The sequence below is a fragment of the Rhinolophus sinicus genome, linkage group LG05, assembly GCF_036562045.2.
Source record: "Rhinolophus sinicus isolate RSC01 linkage group LG05, ASM3656204v1, whole genome shotgun sequence".
In the NCBI taxonomy this organism is placed as follows: domain Eukaryota; kingdom Metazoa; phylum Chordata; class Mammalia; order Chiroptera; family Rhinolophidae; genus Rhinolophus; species Rhinolophus sinicus.
In genome coordinates, this window is record NC_133755.1 from 75,862,992 (window position 1) to 75,884,572 (window position 21,581).

At 44.4% G+C, this 21,581-nt stretch overlaps 1 protein-coding gene across 3 annotated transcripts in view; it reads right to left on the bottom strand.

Moving 5' to 3' along the window:
* STARD7 (StAR related lipid transfer domain containing 7) overlaps positions 1-21,581 on the bottom strand; it is a 44,042-nt gene that overhangs the window by 1,148 nt on the left and 21,313 nt on the right. Inside the window, exons 7-8 of one of the 3 annotated variants that reach the window (XR_012496473.1) lie at positions 4,038-4,195; positions 1,794-1,895 (exon numbers count right to left, since the gene is read on the bottom strand). The gene's annotated coding sequence lies outside the window, so the exon portion shown is untranslated. Of the gene's footprint in view, positions 1-1,793; positions 4,196-21,581 lie in introns of all 3 variants that reach the window. The other 2 variants (XR_012496472.1, XR_012496471.1) reach the window with 2 other exon arrangements.

Genomic DNA, 21,581 nt, shown 5'->3' on the forward strand with positions numbered 1-21,581 from the left:
CTTCCCTCCCCGGCTTGCCTCACCCAGGCCTCACCCTGGGGATTTTCATCAACCCTACTTTACAGATGAGGAAACTGAGGCCCAAAGGGGGAAGTGAGTCCTACAAGGCCACATCCAGGGCAGGGGCCTGGCTGGTGGAGGACTGGTCTTGTTCAGGCTGCCGGGATCAGCACTCCCTGCCCTCCGCCCCCATGCAGAGCCATGGGCCCCCGTACCCCACCACAGGGGTGGCCCTGCCAAAGTCAAGCTGTGGGGCTGTGGAGCGGGTCACAGAGGGGCCAATGGGCATGTCCTCAGTGACCTCCCACCTCCCCATCCAGAGCCCCAGCAGCCCAGGGGAAGGAACGGTCCAGGGCAGTGAGGTAGCTGCATGGGCCTGGGGGTCACAGGATAAAGCAGTGTCCAGCAGCCTGGAAGTTCTGAGGAGAGGCCAGGAGGGGCACACCCCACGCCCCCACCCTGCAAGGAGCTAGGGCAGTTCCCCCAGACTGAGCCCAGTGAGGGCAACAAGTCCCAGCAGAGAAGAGGCCAGCCACAGCCCAGGCAACTAAGGAAAACAGAAACTGCTTGTATACCAACAGTTACTGTGCCTTCCCCTTCCTGGCCAGGCCGGCCTTTCTGTGAGTCACTCAGCCTCAGCCGCCCCTGGGGAAGGGGCCAACTGTTGTGGGAATTGAGTGAGCCACCATCCCGGAAGACACTTTAGAAACTGTGAAGGACTGCCTGTGTTTAAATAATGTAAATAATTAGGGAACAACAGACTCATGAGTGTGGGAAAGTGGGCTGGCTTCTGAGGACAAAGGGCAGTCCTGACCTAAGCTGAGACCCCAGAAATGGCCTGTCTCCCCGCCACTCCCCAGGTCCAGGGCTGCCCTCCCATAACTGAGGACAAACCTGGGGGTCCGCCCACTGGTTTTGGCCCCACCCCCTCTTGCACCTCCTTGATCCACCCCCGAGTTTCTTCTGGAGACCCAGGGCCCCAGACCCCAGGTACACATGGGCCCGGCCTGGCAGGGCCGCTGTAGTGTTCATTCAACACACATTTACGGAGCGGCTTTGAGTGGGCTCTGGGATGTGGGGCTGAGCTGGCTGTCCTGTTGACCTTCCCTCTTCCAGATCCCTTTCCTTCCCTGCTCCAATCTGTGTGGACACCTCACCTGGGCTCCTGGCCCTCTCCCACCTAAGGGTCACCCAGGGCCAGCAGAAGGAGGAAGTCTGGGTGCTTAGGCCCCCACATCCTCCCTGCCGTGGCACCAAGATCTGGGCAGTGGCTGGGTCCCTCTGTGCCCCACAGGACGGCCCGTCTGCACAGCCCTAGCCCTCTCCTTGTTCCCCCAGCCCTAAATGTAGGACTGGCTGGGTGGCAGAAAGCAACAGCAGCACACACTTTGCTGCTCTGCCATCGAGAGTGGAGTCTGTCTCTCAGACTTTGTTAGAGCAAGTCATAGGGACAGCCCGGGTCCTGTAACAGGTTCTTTCTAATGTCCTCACTGAGACGCCCACACAGTTTCCTGTGCTGTGTGAGTGCCCTGGCTGCAAATAAGACACTTGTTCAACTACAGGTGGGTTCCTGGTGGTCTTTGGCCGAAGGGCACTGACAGACACACCCTTTACCCTGGTTCCCACCTGTCCACCTCCCCATAGCAGCTAGAATGAACTTTCTAAAATGCAAGTTCACCTGTGTCATCCCTGGTCGGCACTCAGGTGTGTTCGTGGGGATTGGGCTGGGCGGACGGAATACTAGCTCAGGTGTAAGTCGAGACACAGGTGCTCAGGGCCAGCTAGAGGCTCACCTTCTTTAAGCACCCAGGGACACAGGTCCTTCCATTCTGTGGTTTTGCTGTGCACGGCCTCCATTTCTATCACTTTAGAGTCCAAGCTGGCTGCTCCGGCTCCTGCTTTCACGTAACATTCCAGACAGCAGAAAGGAGAAAAGGGCAAAGAAAGACGTGCCCCCTTAAGAACTTTAATAGCACTTCCGGGAAGGTGCGGTCACTTCTGCTTATACCCCAGTGGCCAGAATGTAGTCACCTGGCCACAGCCAACTGCAAGGAAGGCTTTTGTTATCCTGAGTAGCCACGTGCCCAGCTGAAATCCCACAGTCTCTACCACAGTGAGCAAGCTTGTCTAAAAGCTGATGCCATTTCACACTCATTCAAGCTACTAATAGAAAACCAGAATCTTAGAACACCAGAAATAGAAAAACAGAAGTTTTCTTAACTCCAGCAAACGTCGTACTTAGTAGGAGTGAAACTCCAGGACACCCTCCCTAAAGGACGAAAATGAGTGTGCCCACCATAAGGGGTGCTGGGCTGTGTTTTGGGGCCTGGCTGCTCTGTGAGACAAGAAAGAGATGTGGGGAAAGAGCATAAACCATCATTATCTACAGAAATGTGACTGCCCATCAGAAAAATCGAAGAGAAGCACCTGACAAGTATTAGAACGAAAAAGAAGTACCAGTCAGGGAACCAGACACGAGACCCTCATATGACAATCACTGCTTTTCCACACACTGGGGACACCAACAAGAAACTGTAAGAGAATTTTTGCCATTCAAAATATTAACAAAAAGTGTAAGATACCGAGAAATAAGCTTAACGGGACTGTTTCAGACCCACATGAGGATGGCTATACATTCTGGCTGAAGGAAAGGACGGAGCTACATTGTGTCATGGCCCAGGAACAGGAATAGGCGACATAAGGAAGTCAGGTCCTACCTGACTTGATCTGTGAATGCATCACAGCCCAGTCAAAATCACAAGGTGTTTTCATGGGACCCGGCAAGCTAGTTTTCACATTCATCTGAGAAAGAAATTGTACAATAATAGCAAAGCCATTTTTGAAAATTAAGAACAAAGAGGGGGGACTTATCCCACTGGATATAAAAAGAAACTACAAAAGTCTAGTGATTTTATAAGTGTGGTTCTGGAATAGCAACAAACAAATGGATCAGTGGAACCAATCAGAAAGTCCCAAAGCCCAGCTAGTGATAAAGACAGCCTTTCAAACAACAGAGGGAAGATGGGACTCTAATACACAGCAATAGGACAGCTGGATCCATTTTTTTTAAATAAGTTTTTGATCCGTATCTCATCATTCACAAAAATGCCTTCCCCATGGACTAAATCACTTAAAATGAGACCAAAATATATACCAGAATATACCGGGGGTGCCAAAATGTATACAAGTGGACACTTTGGTCAACGTGGCTCAAGCAATAGTTCACCATAATCAGAAGTGTCTGGATGCTGATGGTAACTACTTTGAGCACCTCTTGTAATTGCAGATGTCAAACGTGACTTGTGTTCATCTTTTGTTATTGGTATATATTGAGTATTACAATTTTAGTAGTTTTTTCCTTTCTTAAAATGTGTATATATATTTTTTGGCACCCTCTGTATATTAAGCAAAATGCAGAATATAAAACTCATGTGTGAAACAACTAACAGGTTTGACCTCACATACATTAAAATTTTCGGTATGATCAAACTCACCATAAACAAAATAAAGGGCAAGTGAAAGCTATGGGGAAAATATTTGAAAAACAAATAACAGATAAAAGGTTATTATTGACTCATTCGTTAATTCATTCATTCATTCATTCATTCATTCATTCATTCATTCATAGAACAATTAAGGGTTGCCAACTGTATGCTAGGCACTGTCCTAGGTGCTGGGAACAATAAAATGAACAAATGACAAAAGTCCCTGCCCTCCTGGCTCTTATTCACTCTTAATTCATTCTCATGGGGCAGGGGGGATAGGCAATAAGGAAATAAACATGTAGCATGTCAGATGGCAGCGTGGGAAAAACAAAACGGGGAAGGAGAGAAGGGAGTTTGCGGACGGCAAGCAAAGATGTGAGGCCCTCCAAGAACAAGCAAGAAACAGTCAAGAACAGGAAAAGGGGCAAAGAACAGCAACAGATTTCACAGGCCAAGAAATGCAAGTGTCCAGTAAACACGCAAAACTCATGCTCTCCCCGCTGGAACAAGGTGACGGCTTATTGGCCCATCAAGTTGGCAAACGTTCCATACTGGGGGAGGTGGGTAAATGCGGATCTTGTGCCCTTTTGATGAGAGTGTAAGTTGGAATCTTCTTCATCTTCTTCTTCTTCTTCTTTTTTGAGGCAGGACCCATCCAGATGTTGAAAGCACATGCTCTTTGACCCGTAACCCCACTTCTGGGTATTACTCTGCAAAGAGAGGATTGTACAAAGATTTCCAGTGCTGCCTTGTCTGTATTGGGGGGAAATGAAATACATAATTTTTATAGCCCCACCAAGCATCTGTGAAGAATAACGAAGCATATATATGCACACTGATACAGAACCAGCTCCAAGTCCACTTGAGAAAACTGAGTTACAAAATAAGCTCCCAGAGTGTGATACCATTTCTGTAAAAAAGAGAAAACTCTAGGTTCTATATAAGTATGTATGAAAACACTCCAGGAGTAAGTCTGGTTCCAATCCAAAGAAAAGTGTTGAACCCCCAGGAGGTTGACGACCAGAGCTGGGGCCAGGGGGAAGTGGGGGGGAGTGCTGGGGGGGGGGGGCGACACTGCAGGTTTGCTGTGGGGATATGGGCGGGTTGCTCAGATGAGGAAGGAGAATGTCAGGTGTTAATGCTGGTGAGAGGCCAGGCCAGAGGGAAGATTATAGGCCCCGAACAGGCCACGGGGTAGGCTCTGGCCAGGTGAGCAAAAAGAGGCCCCTAGTGACACTGACCAGCACGCCTCAGGCCAGGTGTCTTGTCAGGACCCGTGCTGGCTAGCACTACCTGCCTGGGATGCCTTTACTCGCCCCTCACCTGCCCATCCTTCAAGACTCCCCTTCGGCCTCACTTCCTCCAGGAAGCCTTTCCAGATCCAGGCAGAATCAGGGGCCTCTCCCAGGGCCTCCCAGAGCCCACCCTCCCCTCTGCCCTTCACAGGCCTCTTCACGAGACCCTCTGGTACATGGGCCCCTGAAGTGAGGGAATGGGCCTTCGTTCCACTTTTCCTGCTCTTGGCCCAGCCTGGCTAAGCGGGTCCTCTATCAGCGTGGCTGGATGCCCTGTTCCTTCTTCACTTTTGGTTTCGTCCTTTGGTATCAGGCCTCCCTGGGGGAGCTGGGAGCCCTCCTTAAGATTTAATCCCCATGTTTCCAAAAGGGAGCTTTCTTGTCTTCTCACCTGTCACCCCGCGGAGGGCTCTGATTCTGCCCTGGCCAGGAGCCAGGCAGGGCGGGGAGGGGGAGGGAGGGGGGCTAGCGGGGAGCAGGATGTGACGCCTCCCACGCAGCCCAGGGTCTTTTTCCGTGGTTCAGAACCGCCTTACCAGGTGCTGCCCTTGCAGGGAGCCACCTTGCTTCTCACAGCCCCCTCTGCTCACATCCTGTTTCCACTCTTCTGACACCCTGGGCCCCCACCCCCGCCTCCTGGGTTTGCACACTGACTTTCCTGGATCGCTCTAGAGGTCACAGGCCTCTTGTTTGTAACTCCTGGGGGTTGGAAGGAATTTACACTTGATTCTGCGCTCTTGAAAGGATGGTCTTAATGTGTCAAATGTGGTCTCCAGGGGCAGGCTGAGCTTAGGCCAGACGTGAGGGAGGGTCAGGTCCGGCAGGAGCTGGGCTCCCAGCCTGGTTCTCCCACCAACATGCCACGTGACCTCGGGCTAAGCCCTTAAGCCCCGCTGTTGTCGGCTACCAAGTGGGGGTCCAAGGGGACGGCCTCCCTGCTGAAAGGAGGGGCGGCCATGCGAGCCCCAGTCCTGTGTGCCTGGGACAAGGAACCTCACCCACTTCACCCGCCCGGACATTTATCACACAACACTTGTTATTCTCCCAGTTGTCCCAGAAGTCTATCCACACTGTGGGAGATGAGAACCAACAGAAGAGAGGGGCGAAGGCAGCACGGCATCGCCCATAACCCCCTCGCCCATTTTTGGAGTCACTTCTTGCCCTGTGCAAGCCCCTTACAGTGCACTTAGTGAGCAAGGGAAGGAAGGGAGCTCCAAGCCTGAAAACTAGGTCTGGCAGGGGGCCGTGGTAGCATGAGGGACCCAACCCCCTCCTCCCCTTCCTCCTCACAGCTGGTCCCACAGCCCCTAGGGCAAGGCAGTCCTCCCTGGGCTGGCGCTGCAGTCTGCCCTCTCATCAACATCTCCCCTGCAGGGCAGGTGGGGGGTGAGGGGGGCTGGAAGCCCAGGCAGGCTCAGCAGGAAGCCAGTCCTTCCTGGGGACATGGCATTACACATCCATTGGTAGACATGACTGGTGGTGGCAGGTCTCGAGACTCCCACCTACAGGAAGAGGTCTGCCCTTCCTGCCATCTTGTAGGTGGGCAGAGCCATGTGACTCATTCCAGCCAATGAAATGTCACTTCTGGGCTGAGGCCTAAAAAGTGTGGTGGGAGGTCCAGTGAGCTCCATTCCTCTGCCCCTCTACTGGAGAGGCCCTTGTGAGCTCTGGGCAGTGCAGCTACGGGCGGGAGGCCTGTGAGTCAGCCCTGAACCTTGGCTGACGTGTCAAATGGCTGGCACTTAGGACTGTTGTGGAGCATTACACAGCCCTCTTGACCAGCTCGGCCCCTCTGGAGAGCTCCACCTTTCCCTTCCCTGGGACAAGCCACTCTCTGTGGCCCTGTTCCCTGTCCTCCAATGTCCTTCTCACATTGACATCTATTAAATCCCTTGCTTCCTGCCAACCACCCCCTCCCTGGACAGTGAGGGGTGTCACCTATCTGGCTTGCGGGCCAGCACCTTGAGGATAACTCAGCCTTTCCCATGTGGAATGGTGGCTGCCACAAGGCCTAACTCTCACTGCCATTATTCTCAGAGCCTCTGCCATCCATCTACCCTGATCTATGCTGACTCCAAGAAGGGTGGGGGAGTGGAGGGACCCCTCCTAGCACATTTGGGCACAGTGTCACTGCCCACACATTCGCCTTCCTGGCCATATTTTCATTTATTGTAATGAGCATGTCTCAAGCACTTACCCCAGAGCCAAAGACGCTTGCTTCCACAGCATTTCATGGCTTGTCATGTCTACTCCCGCCTCCTGCCCAGTCCTGAACTCCCTTCCCTCCTTGACCTTCCAACCCTGACACCTAGAAAAAAAACCCTAATGTTGCCTCAATTCAGCTCTTGGCCCTGGCAGCTCTATGCTGCTGGAGAAAACCACCAAATAGGTCTGTCTCTGCCCCCCAAGTTGGGAGGTGGGGCGATCCTCGGGCCCCCGTCCTGCCCCTCGGCTGCTGAGCTGCTGTGCTAGCTTGATTAGTGCACAGAGCTGATAAACCAGGACAAAAAAAATAAAGTTGGGTGCCTACCTCATAACACTTAGCTAATGGAGTAAATGTCTAAACAGAAAAGGTAAAACTATGAAGCTAAGAGGTGAGCATGAAGGAGGACATCTTTTCTACCTTGAGGGAGTAAAGATTTTACAAGCAGGGTATAGCTGAAAACATGATGGATTTGAACACATAAAAATTAAAGATGTCTGCTCAATAAACAATACCAAAGACAGAGTTAACAGATGAGTGAGAGATTGGAAGAAAAATGTTTGCAACCTCTAAAACTGACCATGGTTATTGCATCTCTATTATATTTAACCACACAAATAAAATAAACTATAAAGGGGTTCTAATTTAGCACATACAAGGAATTTTTGCAAATCAAGAAGAAAAATAGAGAATTATAGGAAAATATCAACAGAGAAATGGATATAGCCATAACAGATAATTCATATAAAGGAAATTGGAATGGTTAACAAGTATGTGAAGAAATACTTAAACAGACCAACAACTAGAGAAATCAAAAATAAAACTATGAGAGATCCCTTTACATCATCCAGATCGGTATAAAATAAACAAAAATAAAAAATTAAAGTCAGATAATACCAAGTGTTGTCAAAGATGTAGGGAAAGCAAGCAAGGTGGCAGTATAGACTCACAAAAGTATACTCCATATTGACAAAATCTCTCTGAATCTTGACTCTTAAAAAAGGAACAGCACAAAAAAACGAAAAGCAGAAAAACCTTCATATAAGGGGTGTGGGACAGGGTGAGTTTAATAAAGTAGGGCAATGCCACTGCCATTCTGCCTCACATGAAATACAAAAGAATCTGAAGTGTCAGTACACAGCAATAATATAGAACAAGGAATAACTGGAAATATTCTCAATGTCAAACATGACTTTACCTCACACTATGTACAAAAATAACCTGAACAGACTGCAAACCTAAATGTAAAATCTAAAACTGTAAAATGTCTAGAAGAAACCATAGGGGAAAATCTTTGCATCTTTGAAATAGGCAAAGGTTTCTCAGACAGAACACAAAAGCACAAAACATAAAAAAAAAAAATTGATAAACTGGACTTCATCAAAATTGTAAACCTGTCCTCTTTGAGAGACACCATTTTTTTTTTAAAGGCAAGCCATAGACAAGAAGAAAATATCTGCACAGCATATATCAGACAAAGGACTTGGATCCTTTGTAAATATATAAATATACAGCTCAACAATAAAATGACAAATAATCTAATTAAAAATAAGCAAAGGATTTGAACAGACATTCCTTTAAAGAAGATACACACATTTCCAATAAGCACACGCAATGGTGCTCAGCCTCCTGAGTCATTAGGGAGACGTAAGTCAAAACCACAGTGAGCCAGCACTTCACACCCACTAGGACGGCTAGAGTAAGAAAACAATAACAAGTGTGGTGAGGATGAGCAGAAGCTGAACCTTCCTAAGCTGCTGGTGGGACTGTAAAATGGTGTAGCTGCTTTGCAAAACAGTCTGGTTGTTCCTCAAAAAGTCAAACACAGAATTACCCTATGACAGCAGTTCGACTCCTAGGTGTTTACTCATGAGAACAGTAAACATATGTCCACACGAAACTTGTACATAAATTTGCATAATGGTGTTAGTCATAATAGCCCCAAAGTAGGAAAAAAATGTCCCGCAGCTGATGGATGGACACACAGATGTGGCCATAAAAAGGAGTGTAGTATAGTTCGCACTATAACATGGATAAACCTCGAAAACACTATGCCAAGTGAAAGAAGCCAGACACAAAGATCACATATTGTATGATATCATTTATATCGAATGTTCCATAGAGATAGAGAGCATATTCGTGATTGTCAAGGATTAGGGGGAGAGGGATAGCGGGCATGGTTGCAAATGGGTCTGGGGATTTGAGGGGTGGGGAATGAAAATGTTTGGAATTGGATAGTGGTGATGGCTGTACAATTTTGTGAATATGCTAAAAAACACTGAATTGTACTCTTTAAACGGGTGGATTTTATGGTATGTGAATTAGATCTCAATTCTTTAAAGGAGAAAAAAATAAAATTCTTATATTGTAAAAACTTAGTGTAATAAGACAACGCAATAAAAAATTAGCAAAAGATTTCAAATGACACATCACAGAAGATGATTTATGAATGCCAATAAGCATATTAAAAGATGCTATAAAAAAAAAACAGATGCTATAAACATCATCAGTCACTAGGAAAATGCAAATTAAAGGTATACTGAGAAGACTGGCCATAGCAAGTTGTGGCCAGGAGATGGAGCAACAGGAACTCTCATACACTGCTCCTGGGACTATATAAAATGTCACAACTACTTTGGAAAACAGTCCGGAAGTTACCTAAAAACATTTAAACCTATACCTACCACATGACTCGTCCATCCCACTTCTAGGTATTTACCTAAACAAACAAAACAAAAACCCTCGAAAACACATTCACACAAAGAGTTGTACATAGTTGTTTATAGCAGCTCTATTTGTAACCGCCAAACCTGGAAATCATCCACATGTCCCTCAACAAGTGAATGAATAAACAAATAAACTGTGGTGCATCCATTCAATGGAATAATACTTAGCAATATACAGGAATGAAGTATCGATAAACGCAACATAAACAGATTTCAGACTCACTGTGCTGAGTGAAAGAAGACATAGAAAAATAGTAAATACTGTGTGATTCCATTGATATAAAAATCCTAGAAGATGGAGGCTGTTTTATGGAGACAGAAAGCAGATCAGTGTTTGCCTGGGGCCGGGGCTTCGGGAGAATGATAAACAACACAAGGAAACTTCTGTGGGTGATAGAATATTCATTATCTTAATTGTGAGAATGATATCACAGGTGTACACACATCAAAACTGAAGATTGTACATTGGAAATACAGTCCCGGTTTCTTAGTATGAACCAACAGCCAATAACTTTCAGCCATTCAGGGAAAGCCTCTGGTTGAGGGATCTAATAGGAAAAAGCAACTTGGACGACACAAATTATGCAGGAAGAAAACATTAACAAAAATCACAAACAGCCTTAGAGGGGAAGAGACGGCACCCATAAAACAAGGCCAGTTACCACAAAAAGGGAACATTCAGAAAGCAGCTCTCTTGGGTAGTAAAAATAAGAAAGCAGAAATTGAAAACTCAGTATCAGGGTTGGAAGAAAAAGATGAGGAAAACTTCCAGAAAGTAGAGCAAGAAGACAAACAAGTTAAATTCAGGAGGAAAAAAAAAAAGATAAAGGAAATGAGAGGCTAAGTTCAGGTGATTGAACATCTGAATAACAGAAGGGCCAAAAGAGACAAGAGGGGAAATGAAATAACTCCAGAAAATTCTCCAGCACTGAAAGGTATGTTTCTAAGTGAGGGCCCAGTGATAGCACAACAGGTAAAATGGAGACGGGAACCAGGGACACAAAGCAGAGTTTGCAAGCTGGGGTCTGAGGATGGGGGAGGCTATACATCACAGATAAAAGACTGGGAACCAAAACATCATCAGACTTTGCCAAAATTCTAAAGGCGAACTGTTTCCAGCTTGTACTTCTGTTAAAATACCAGTAGTCGGCTAATTAGCCAACACGTGAGGATATGAAAAATGTTACCTTCTGTGGATTCTTTCTCCTTTGACAATTGAGGAAGACAGGAAGGATGGGACGCAGAGGACACGGTTGGACATGGAAGGACCCCAGGCGAAGGGGGAGGGAGATCTCAGGTGCCAGATAGGCACCAAACCCAGTGCCACCTGCCCAGACTTCCTCATAGAGGAGAAACCTAACATCTGAGCGCTGAATATAGAGAGATCCAAGCGGCACAGAGGGTGGACCAAACGAAACACCGAGTCACGCTGGGAAAACAGAAAGATGTGCAAGAAAGAGGTGTTCCTGGTCCCTTGTCTTGTCTGTGAATAACATTTCCTTGCTCATCACAATGTAAACGCTAAGTAACGGTATAAGCAAAATTTGATGTAGCGATTTAGGGAGGATGAGGGGATGGGAAGGGCGGAGGACGGGGAAGGAGAAGGATTTTCATGTGAGTGCCTAAAATGAATGGGTAATGTAAGCACATCGTTTATAGACCTGGAGGAAAAAACAGTATAATCCCCATGAAAGGTAAAGCTAGCTGTCCCTGGGAAGGGGAAGGGGAAGGGGACAGGGTTTCACAACAAAAAGAACAATTTGACTTTTTAAACTGTGTGCACATGTCCTTAGGGAGAACCACAATGAAAGTTTTATACAGGTATAAGAATAGAAAAACTTTCTCTGGCTTGTAAAGATGGTAGATCAGTTTCCTTTACATTTTTATGTATAGAAAGCATTACCTTTTCAATCACCTAATTATTATTTTGGAAAACAAAAGGGTATGAAGGTGAAGTCCAAAAGCGTGTCAAGAATGCGCTCAGTGATGAACCAACATGATACTGGTTTCGGTACATTCCAGACTGTCCGGTGGTGATGTCACACAGGCCTGGCTCTCCTGGCTCTAGGGCTGTCGAATTCTACGGAAAGTCATCAGGCACATAGTAGGCCTTCCGTAATTCCTTGCTGAGTATCACTGCATCGTGCCTTCTTCATGAGGTGCAGAAATGCAGCAGGTAAGAGTCCTAACAGGATTGGCACCTCACACAGCTGGGCCTCTCACTTGGCTTACCAGGCTCAGCTGAATCTGGGGATGACACACATCCCTAGACTGGGAACTGGCTGGGCCACCAGGAGCAGGAAGACTGAGGAGGAGGCAGCCTACTTATCGGCACCCGACTCCCACAGCCCTGTTACCAGGCTGGGAGCCTGTAAGTCTCCCACTTGCCTTCAGCCCGCTCTTCCCGGAGCCCACTATGTGCCCACACAGGTTGTGGTCATCTGACCTACTTCTCCCTCATTTATTCATAGGTCTCAAGGCCAAAGCTTTGGGCCCAGACCCACAGTGAACCCTTGGTTTTTCTGACCTGTGACATCCATCCAGCAGCCCAGGTAGCCTGAGAGGTGCCTGGCAGGTAGCATAGCACTGCCCCCTGCTGTTGACCCATGGATGCTACAGGACAGGCGACACCAGACTGAAGTCTTTCTGGACTCCATCAGGGGCCAAATTTTTTTTTTTTTTTAAAGCATTCTTAAACTGTGTTCTTTGAGATCTCCCCTTGCTATGCATTAAATTGTGTGCCCTCAAAATCTATATGCTGAAGTCCTAACCCCCAGGACCACAGAATGTGACCTTATTGGAAACAGTGTCACCACAGATAAAATTAGGTAACACGATACTAGGACAGAGTGGGCCTCCAATCCAACTTGACAGGTGTCCTTACAAAGAGGGACATTTGGACACAGGCGTGCACACAGGGGGACCATGTGGACATGGAGGCAAGAAACACCGAAAGTGTCACCAAGCCCCAGGAACTCAGAGAGGCCTGGAACAGACCCTCCCTCAGGGCCTCAGAAGTAGCCCAGCTTGCATCACCTTGACCACAGCCCCAAGCTGGAAAACGATACATTTCTATGTGAGCCATTCAGTTAGTGGTACTTGGTCATAGTGTGTATAGAGCATATAAAATGTATTATATACATGGATTGAGGTTTGCAAAACAAGTTGTTTACTAGTAGGGACAGGACTATGGTCACACATGTGTGAGACTGTAAAGAGTGAAGTGAAAAACATGTTTTTGTGTGAAACTGAACATAACAGAATTGAGTGATAAACACATTCACCAAACAACTTCTGGTTCTCACCTAAGAGGTAAACAAGTCCAAGGAAAAGAGGATAAAAGCAGAACTCCAGAGCAATGCCGTGAGTGGTCCAATTGGGCGCTCCAGCTAAGACCCTCTGTGAGGCTCCGAGCCAGACACTCTGGAATCATCTCCGGGATGTTTGTCTGGGTGACCCGACAGAGTCCCCTGCGGGGTGCAAGCCGTGATAGTCCGGGACTCCGAAGTTCTTCCTTGCAAGACCAGCTCGCCTCAGACCCGTCGGGGGCCCAGTCGCCTCTCCCGGACCAGGGACCTTCTCCATCCCGATTGACTTGGTTCCTTATTAAGTCCTATTCTATTCTGTATAACCCTCTGTGCTGACCAGAGCATTGGCCTCTGGAGGGACATTGGCTCCCAAATAAAGCTGTGCTACTCACTCTATCTGAACCTGTGTGCCGGGACTTTGTTCCTCACTCGCGTCACGAGTACCACGTAGGGACGTAGGGCCCTGCCGAGGGGTTAACGTCCCCTTGACTTTCAGGAAGAGACTGAAATGTAGCGACTGCCCTTACAGGTGCTCACATATAGTGGCCCCAGCAAACTTGGGTATCTGCTGGCATTTTTGCCTTTTTAACTGAAACCTGAGTCTTTGAAACGATGCATTTCAAGTTATAGGTATGTCTTAGCTGTAATTTGGCAAAATCTGCCAGTTGACCCCATTTCCACTCTCTCCTTCTGCCTCAGCAAAATTACTTCTGGATTTTAACTGGGCACATGGCTGCTCCAAGTATAGACTATTTCTCAGCAGCAGGGTGTGACCTTTTGACTAAGTTCTGGCCCGCAAGGCACTGAGGACACAGCACACAACCAGCAGGTAACAGCCCCATTTTCATGGTGCTCACCTGCCAGAGAGTGGTCGGATCTGGGCCCGGGCCCCACATTTTCGGAAGGGCCTAGAGGAACTCCAGTATACAAGGTCTGACAATTAAGTTTGCGAACTTGCCTCCGTGTATTTACATTGGCAGCATTGTACAAACAGCTCAGTAAGGTTTTACCCTCATCTACCATCACCCTCCCCTTTACTCTCTGGTAACCACTAAACAATTGTCTGTGTCTATGAGTTTTTGTCTCTTCATTTGTTTGTCTTGTTCTTTTGTTTTCAGTTTTGTATACCATACATCAGTGAAATCATATGGTTCTCGACTTTTTCTGTCTGATTTATTTCGCTCAGCATAAATAATCTCAAGATCCATCCATGTTGTTGCACATGGTACTATTTCAGCTTTTCTTATGGCAGAATAGTATTCCATTGTGTATATATACCACAACTTCTTTATCCAATCATCTACCGAAGGACACTTTCGTTGTTTCCATATCTTGGACACCATAAATAAAGCTGCAGTGAACAATGGAGCACACAGGTCTTTATGGATAAATGTTTTCAAACTTTTGGGGTAGATACCCAGGAGAGGGATTGCTGGGTCATATGGCAATTCTATTCTTAATTTTTTGAGGAACCTCCACACTGCCTTCCATAACGGCTGCACCAGTCTGCATTCCCACCAACAGTGTATGAGGGTTCCTTTTTCTCCACAGCCTCTCCAACACTTGTTACTATTTGTCTTGTTGATGATAGCCATTCTGACTGGGGTGAGGTGGTATCTCATTGTGGTTTTGATTTGCATTTCTCTGATGATTAGTGATGTTGAGCATTTTTTCATATATCTATTGGCCATTTGTATTTCTTCTTGGATTGTTTGGTTTTCGCTGTTGTTGAGTTGCATGAGTTCCTTATATATTCTGGATATTAGCCCCTTATCGAAGGCATTGTTTGCAAACATCTTCTCCCATTCATTTGGCTGCCTCTTTATTTTGTAAATGTTTTCTTTTGCTGTGCAGAAGCTTTTTAGTTTGATATAGTCCCACTCATTTATTTTAGCTTTTACTTCCCTTGCCTTTGGGGTCAAATTCATAAAATCTTCTTTGAACCCAAGGTCCATTAAGTTCAGTACCTATGTTTTCTTCTATGCAGTTTATTGTTTCAGGTCTTATGTTTAGGTCCTTGATCCATTTTGAGCTAACTTTGGTACATGGTGACAAATAGCAGTCCAGTTTCATTCTTTTGCACATGGCTTTCTAATTCTCCCTGCACCATTTATTGAATAGGTTGTCTTTTCTCCATTGTATGTTTTTGGCTTCTTTGTCGAAAATTATCTGTCCATATTTATGTGGGTTTATTTCTCGGTTCGCAATTCTATTCCATTGGTGTGTGTGTCAGTTTTCTGCCAATACCATGCTGTTTTGATTATTGTTGCCCTGTAGTACAAGCTGAAGTCAGGGAGTGTGATACCTCCAGTATTGTTCTTTTTTTTTAGGATTGCTTTGGCTATTTGGGGTCGTTTGTGGTTCCATACAAATGTGATGATTTTTTGTTCTATTTCTTTAAAAAACGCCATTGGGATTTTGATGAGAATTGTATTAAACTTGTATATTGCTTTGGTAATATGGCCATTTTAACTATGTTGATTCTTCCAATCCATGAACACGGAATGTCTTTCCATTTCTTTGTGTCTTCTTCAAATTCTTTTAAAAATGTCTTATAGTTTTCAGTGTATGTCTTTCACATCTTTGGTTATGTTTATTCCTAGGTGTTTTACTCTTTTTGTAGCAATTGCAAAAGGAATTTTTTTTATTTCATTTTCTGCAATTTCATTGTTAGTATATAGGAATGCAATGGATTTTTGTACATTGATTTTGTAGCCAGCAACTTTACTGTATTTGTTTGTTTCTAATAGCTTTTGGTGGAGTTTTTAGGGTTTTCTATATATAGCATCATGTCATCTGCAAAAAGTGACAATTTAACTTCTTCATTCCCAAGTTGGATACGTTTTCTTTCTTTCTCTTGCCTAATTGCTCTGGTGAGGACTTCCAACACTATCTTGAAAAGCAGAGGTGATAGGGGACAACCCTATCATGTTCCTGAACGTAGACAAAGGGCTTCAGTTTTTCACCGTTAATTATGAGATTAGCTGAGGGCTTGTCATATATGGCCTTTATTATGTTAAGGTATTTTCCTTCTATACTTATTGTTTTAATCATAAATGGATGTTGTATCTTGTCAAATGCTTTTTCTGTACCTGTTGATATAATCATATGATTTTTGTCCTTTATTTTGTTTATGTGATGTATCACATTGATGGATTTGCAGATGTTCAACCATCCTTGTGCCCCTGGGATGAACCCCATTGGTCATGATGAATAACCTTTTTAATGCATTGTTTCATTCGATTTGTTAGAAATTTGTTTAGGATTTCTGCATCTGTATTCATCAGAGATATTGGTCTGTAGTTTTCTTTTTGTGTGTTATCCTTACCAGGTTTTGGTATCAGGGTAATGTTGGCCTCACAAAATGAGTTAGGGAGTACTGTCTCTTCTTCAATTTTTTGGAAGAGTTTGTGCAGGATTGGTATTAGATCCTCTCTGAAGGTTTGGTAGAATTCACTAGTGAAGCCATCTGGTCCTGGACATTTGCTTTTGGGAAGGTTTCGGATGACTGATTTAATTTCCTTACTGTTGATTGGTCTATTTAGATTTTCCAATTCTTTGTGATTCAGCCTAGGAAGGCTATATGTTTCTAAGAACATGTCCATTTCTTCTAGGTTATTGAATTTGGTGGCATATATTCCTTTATTGTATTCTTGGATGATCCTTATTATTTCTGTGGCATCCGTGATAACTTCCCCTTTCATTTCTGATTTTATCTGTGTCTTTTCTCTTATCTTAGTGAGTCTAGCTAAGGGTTTGTCAATTTTATTTATCTCTTCAAAGAACCAGCCCTTTGTTGCATTATTTTTTTCTATTGTTTTCTATTTTGTTCTCTATTTCATTTAGTTCTGTTCTAATTATTTCCTTCCTTCTGCTAACTTTGGGTTTCACTTTTTTTTTCTAGTTCTTTAAGGTGTAACATGAGGTTATTTATCTGAGATTTTCTTCTTTCTTGAGATACACCTGTAATGATATAAATTTCCCTCTTAAAACTGCTTTTGCTGCATCCCTAAAATTTTGGTAGAATGTATTTTCACTGTCATTTGTTTCTATGTATCTTTTGATCTCTTATTTCTTCTTTGACCCAGTTGTTCTTTAAAAGTATGTTATTTCCACATATTTGTGTGTTTTTTTCCTTTCTTTTAGCAGTTGATATCCAATTTCAAAGCCTTGTGATCAGAGAATATGCTTGGTATGATTTCAATCTTCTCAAATTTGCTAAGGCTAGTTTTATGTCCCAATATATAGTCTATCCTTGAGACTGTTCCATGTACACTAGAAAAGAATGTATAGTCTGATGTTCTAGGATGAAGTCCTCTATACGTGTCAATTATGTCCATTTCACCTAATGTGTCATTTAGGGCTGCTATTTCATTATTTATTTTCTGTTTGGATGATCTATCCATAGCTATCAATGATGCATTTAGGTCCCCTAGTGTAATTGTGTTTTGGTCAATTTCTCCTTTTAGTTCTGTTAATAGTTGCTTTGTGTATTGCGGTGCTCCCTGATTGGGGGCATAAATATTGAAGATTGTTATGTCTTCTTGTTGTATAGTCAGTCCCCTTTATTATTATGAAATGTCCATCTTTGTCTCTTTACCTTTTTATCCTGAAGTCCTGAAACATCATCTGATATCAGTATGGCTGCACCTGATTTTCTCTGGATACCATTTACTTGGAGTGTCAATTTCCACCCTTTCACTTTGAGTCTATGCTTGTCCTTGTAGCTGAGATGTGTCTCTTGGAGACAGCATATGGTTGGGTTTAGTTTTTTGATCCAATCTGCTACTCTGTGCCTTTTTATTGGTGAGTTCAGTCATTTACATTTAGGGTGATTATTGATACATGAGAATCTCCTATCATTCTCTCTCTGGTTTTCTGGTAGGATGGTGTCTCCATTGTTTGCCTTTTTGTTGTTGTCTATTATTTCAGTGTGGTGGTATTCTGTGATTTTTCTATTTCTTTCTCTCTCTCTCTCTCGCTCTCTTTTTTTATGTTATATATTTCAGTTCTGGATTTTTTTTGAGTGGTTACCATTAAGTTTATGTAAAAGGAAGTTTCATATTTAGAGTACTCCATTTTCTTCAGTATGCTTACATTCTCCACTCTCTTGTGCCAGTTCAGACCTTTACTCTCTCCCCTTTTATGTTTCTGTTGTCACAAATTATCCCTATTTATGCTGTGAGTTGATTTCTGTGATGCAGTAGCAAGTTGTCTTTTTCCTCTTTTTTTAAAATGTTTTTTTCTTCTTCTTTACCCTGTATGTTATGTTTAAGTGTATAGTGTCCTATTTGATGTAGGGGTTGCCATTTCATGCTTCTGTATGTTTGTAATACTACTCATGGTTTTGTATTCTTTTGTGGGTTTTTTTTGTTTGTTTCAGGTCAAATAGCCTCTTTCAGTTTTTCTTGTAGTGCAGGTTGTGTGTTAGAAAATTACCTCAGCATCTGTATGTCTGGAAAGGTCTTTATTCCTCCTCCATATCTAAACGATATCTTTGCTGGATATATTATTTATGGCTCATAATTTCTCTTTCAATAGTTTGAATATTTGATTCCACTCCCTCCTGGCTTGTAGAGTTTCTACTGAAAAATCTGCTGATAATCTAATGGGCTTTTGCTTGTAGGTTACAGTTTTCTTTTCCCTGGCTGCCTTGCGGATTGTCACTAATTTTTGATAGCTTCAATACAATGTGCCTTGGTGAAGGCCTGTTGGGATTTAGGTAATTAGGTGTTCTATTTGCTTGTTGGATTCGAGTATCCAGTTCTTTCCACAAGTTTGGGAAGTTCCCGTCGACTATTTGTTTGAACATACTGTTTCCTTTTCTTCTCCTTCTGGTATGCCCATTATTCTTATATTGTTCTTTCTGATGGAGTCAGAAAGTTTCTGTAGAGTTCTTTCATTTCTTTTAACTCTCGAGTCTCTCTGTTCTTCCATCTGTGTCATTTCCGGATTTCTATCTTCAATGTCACTGATTCCTCCATCTGGTCAACTCTACTACCTAAGCTGGCTATTTCATTCTTCATTTCTTGTAGGGTTCTTAATCTCCAGAAATTCTATTTGGTTCTTTTTAAAAATTTCAATCTCTTTTTTAAAATGTTCATTTTGTTCTTTGTGTTTCTGGGTTCATTAAACTGCCTGTCTGTATTTTCTTGCATCTTGTTGAGTTTTTTTAAGAACTGCAATATTGAATTCTGTCATTTAAATCACGTATTTTCATGTGTTTTAAGTTCATTTTCTGGAGACATCATTTTCTTTCTGAGCTGTCTTGTTACCTTGATTATTCATGGCAATTAATGAATTATAATTTCTCTTCCTAGGCATCTACAGGAGTGGGTTCTGCAACAGGTTGATAGAAGAGGTCTTTCGTTTGCTTTCCAGTAGGTGTTGGTAGGATGTTTTTCTCTACGACTGCAGGGTTTTATTTTCTCACACTGTAGTGTTATAGTTTCTCTGCACTGTTCCGGCTTCTCACACAATGGGGGGATTCCCTGGAAGGTGGGCTTCTCCTCTGTGAATAGGTCACCTGGGTCACAGGGCACCACCTCCACGGGGGGGATGTGGAGAACTTCTGAAGTTCCAAAGCTCTTCCTGCACCAGTTTCAGAGCCTGTTTCAGCAGCTGTTTACTCCTGCAGGAATCCACCCAGATAGCTGGAGACAGGGGCAGGGTGGGTTGTGAGAGGTGGCCCAGAGCAATGGCAGTGACCACCAGCACAGCCAGTCCTGCACCCATGACTCCCTCTTCACTGGAACTAGTGGGGCTGAGTACATGGCTGCGGGCCGCAGTTCTCAGAACTGCAAATATTCTGTTCTTTTGATCTGACACTGCTACCTTTCCGCTTCTAGCACTGGGAGGGTGGGGGGTCGGGAGAGCTCTGGGATGAAAGGGAGGTGTCAGCTAGTCTCAGTGCCTAAGACTTCCGTCCTCTGCTCAGCTGTGAGGCTTAAACCACCGTTTTCACCCTTCTTTCCTCAGTCTTTGCTCCGAGGTCTCTGCCCTGAGCGTTGGGTTCAGCCATTATATGCTGATCCCTCAGGCGGGACTATGGGCCATAAGGGGAGCACTAGCAGTCCAAATTCTTCCTTCTCTTAGGACTGTGGTAACTCTGGAATGCAGGGAGCTCGAGCTCTGTGCTTGTCTGCTCCTGCACTGGCATGGCCTGCGTCTCTGCACTTCCTGCTTCCCTCCTCCCCTGCTCGCCCAATTTGTCCACCTTTAGATGATTTCTGTTGCATGCCTTAGTCTTGCCTGTCTGCTGCACATTGAGTCCTTTGTGGAATTATAGTTGTTCAATTTGTTGTAAATTCCAAGGGAGATTTCAAGAGGCTCACCCCATGCTGCCATTTTTATGATGTAATATTCTTGAACATTTTTAAAATGTATTTGTGGGCCATAATCAACCATGAGGCTGTAAGAGCAACTTACAGGGGTCCTTTTAGAACGATGCTCTATCAAGTACCCACTGAGGTTTGTAGAACAAGCACATTTTACATTAAAGTCACTTCCATCCGTGGGCTATACAATTTTTTACACACTTTCAAGTTTACTTATTAGAAATCAGAATTCTCAGATTTTATGAAGAGTATTTTCATTTTCAAAAGGATTTCCAGACTCCTGTCCTACCACAGTGGGTACAGACAGGTTACTTTGTAATTCACATTTTTAGAAAATGCTACCTCAATATGTCCCCAAGAATACCCCCCTCTCCCTTCACACTAACCCATGTGTCACAGTACTGGTGTACATCCTCAAGTTTTCAGGAAATATGTATGCTTCCAATACTCCTTGGAGCACTGTCAAACAATTGACAATTACATGATTGAACTAAGGGTTAAGGGGGAGGCAAAACCATGTAAAATTTATAGTAACAAAGATTGATAAAACAGAAGCTTATGATCCAAGTTCCAACATAATTGGCCTGGGAAGGAATTCACAGCATTTATGAGAAAATGAGTCTGAAGTCATAAAGGTGTCTTTGGAGAGGTCAAAGCTAGGCCTGCATTCTAGCTCCATCACTCCTGTGACCTCTCACCTTTATAACGGGACAGCAACATACTCATGGGGCTGTTGTACGATGAGATGAGTGCCTGCTGGAAAGGGTGGTGTCTGACGCAGCAAATGCTCAGTAATGGTGGCGATTATTAGCTGACCCAAGCACAACATAAGCCAACAGTGTGACAAGACTGGTGACAAATGAACATCTTAGCTTACATTAGTGATATGCAGATCCAGGGCGATGGCTGCTTGTTCTGTGCCCTTTTGATTACAATAACATCGCACACTTCAAACCCTAGCAATTCTGGTGATCGTCAGGGATGGGGTTCCAGGTGCAGACAAGTTTGAGAACTGCTGCCCACTGCACTAGCTGAAGGACCTTAGCTGCTTAGCTGCTGTTGACTGAAGACAAAAATGCAACAGGATACGTAACTGGATCGTGGATTTGGGGGAGGGGGTGCTAGGAAAGTCCTTTGGGGGCAACTGGAGAAATTTTAATATGGACTGATTAGATATTATCAGTGCTAATGGGAGTGTGGTTACACACAATGTCCTTATTATAAAAC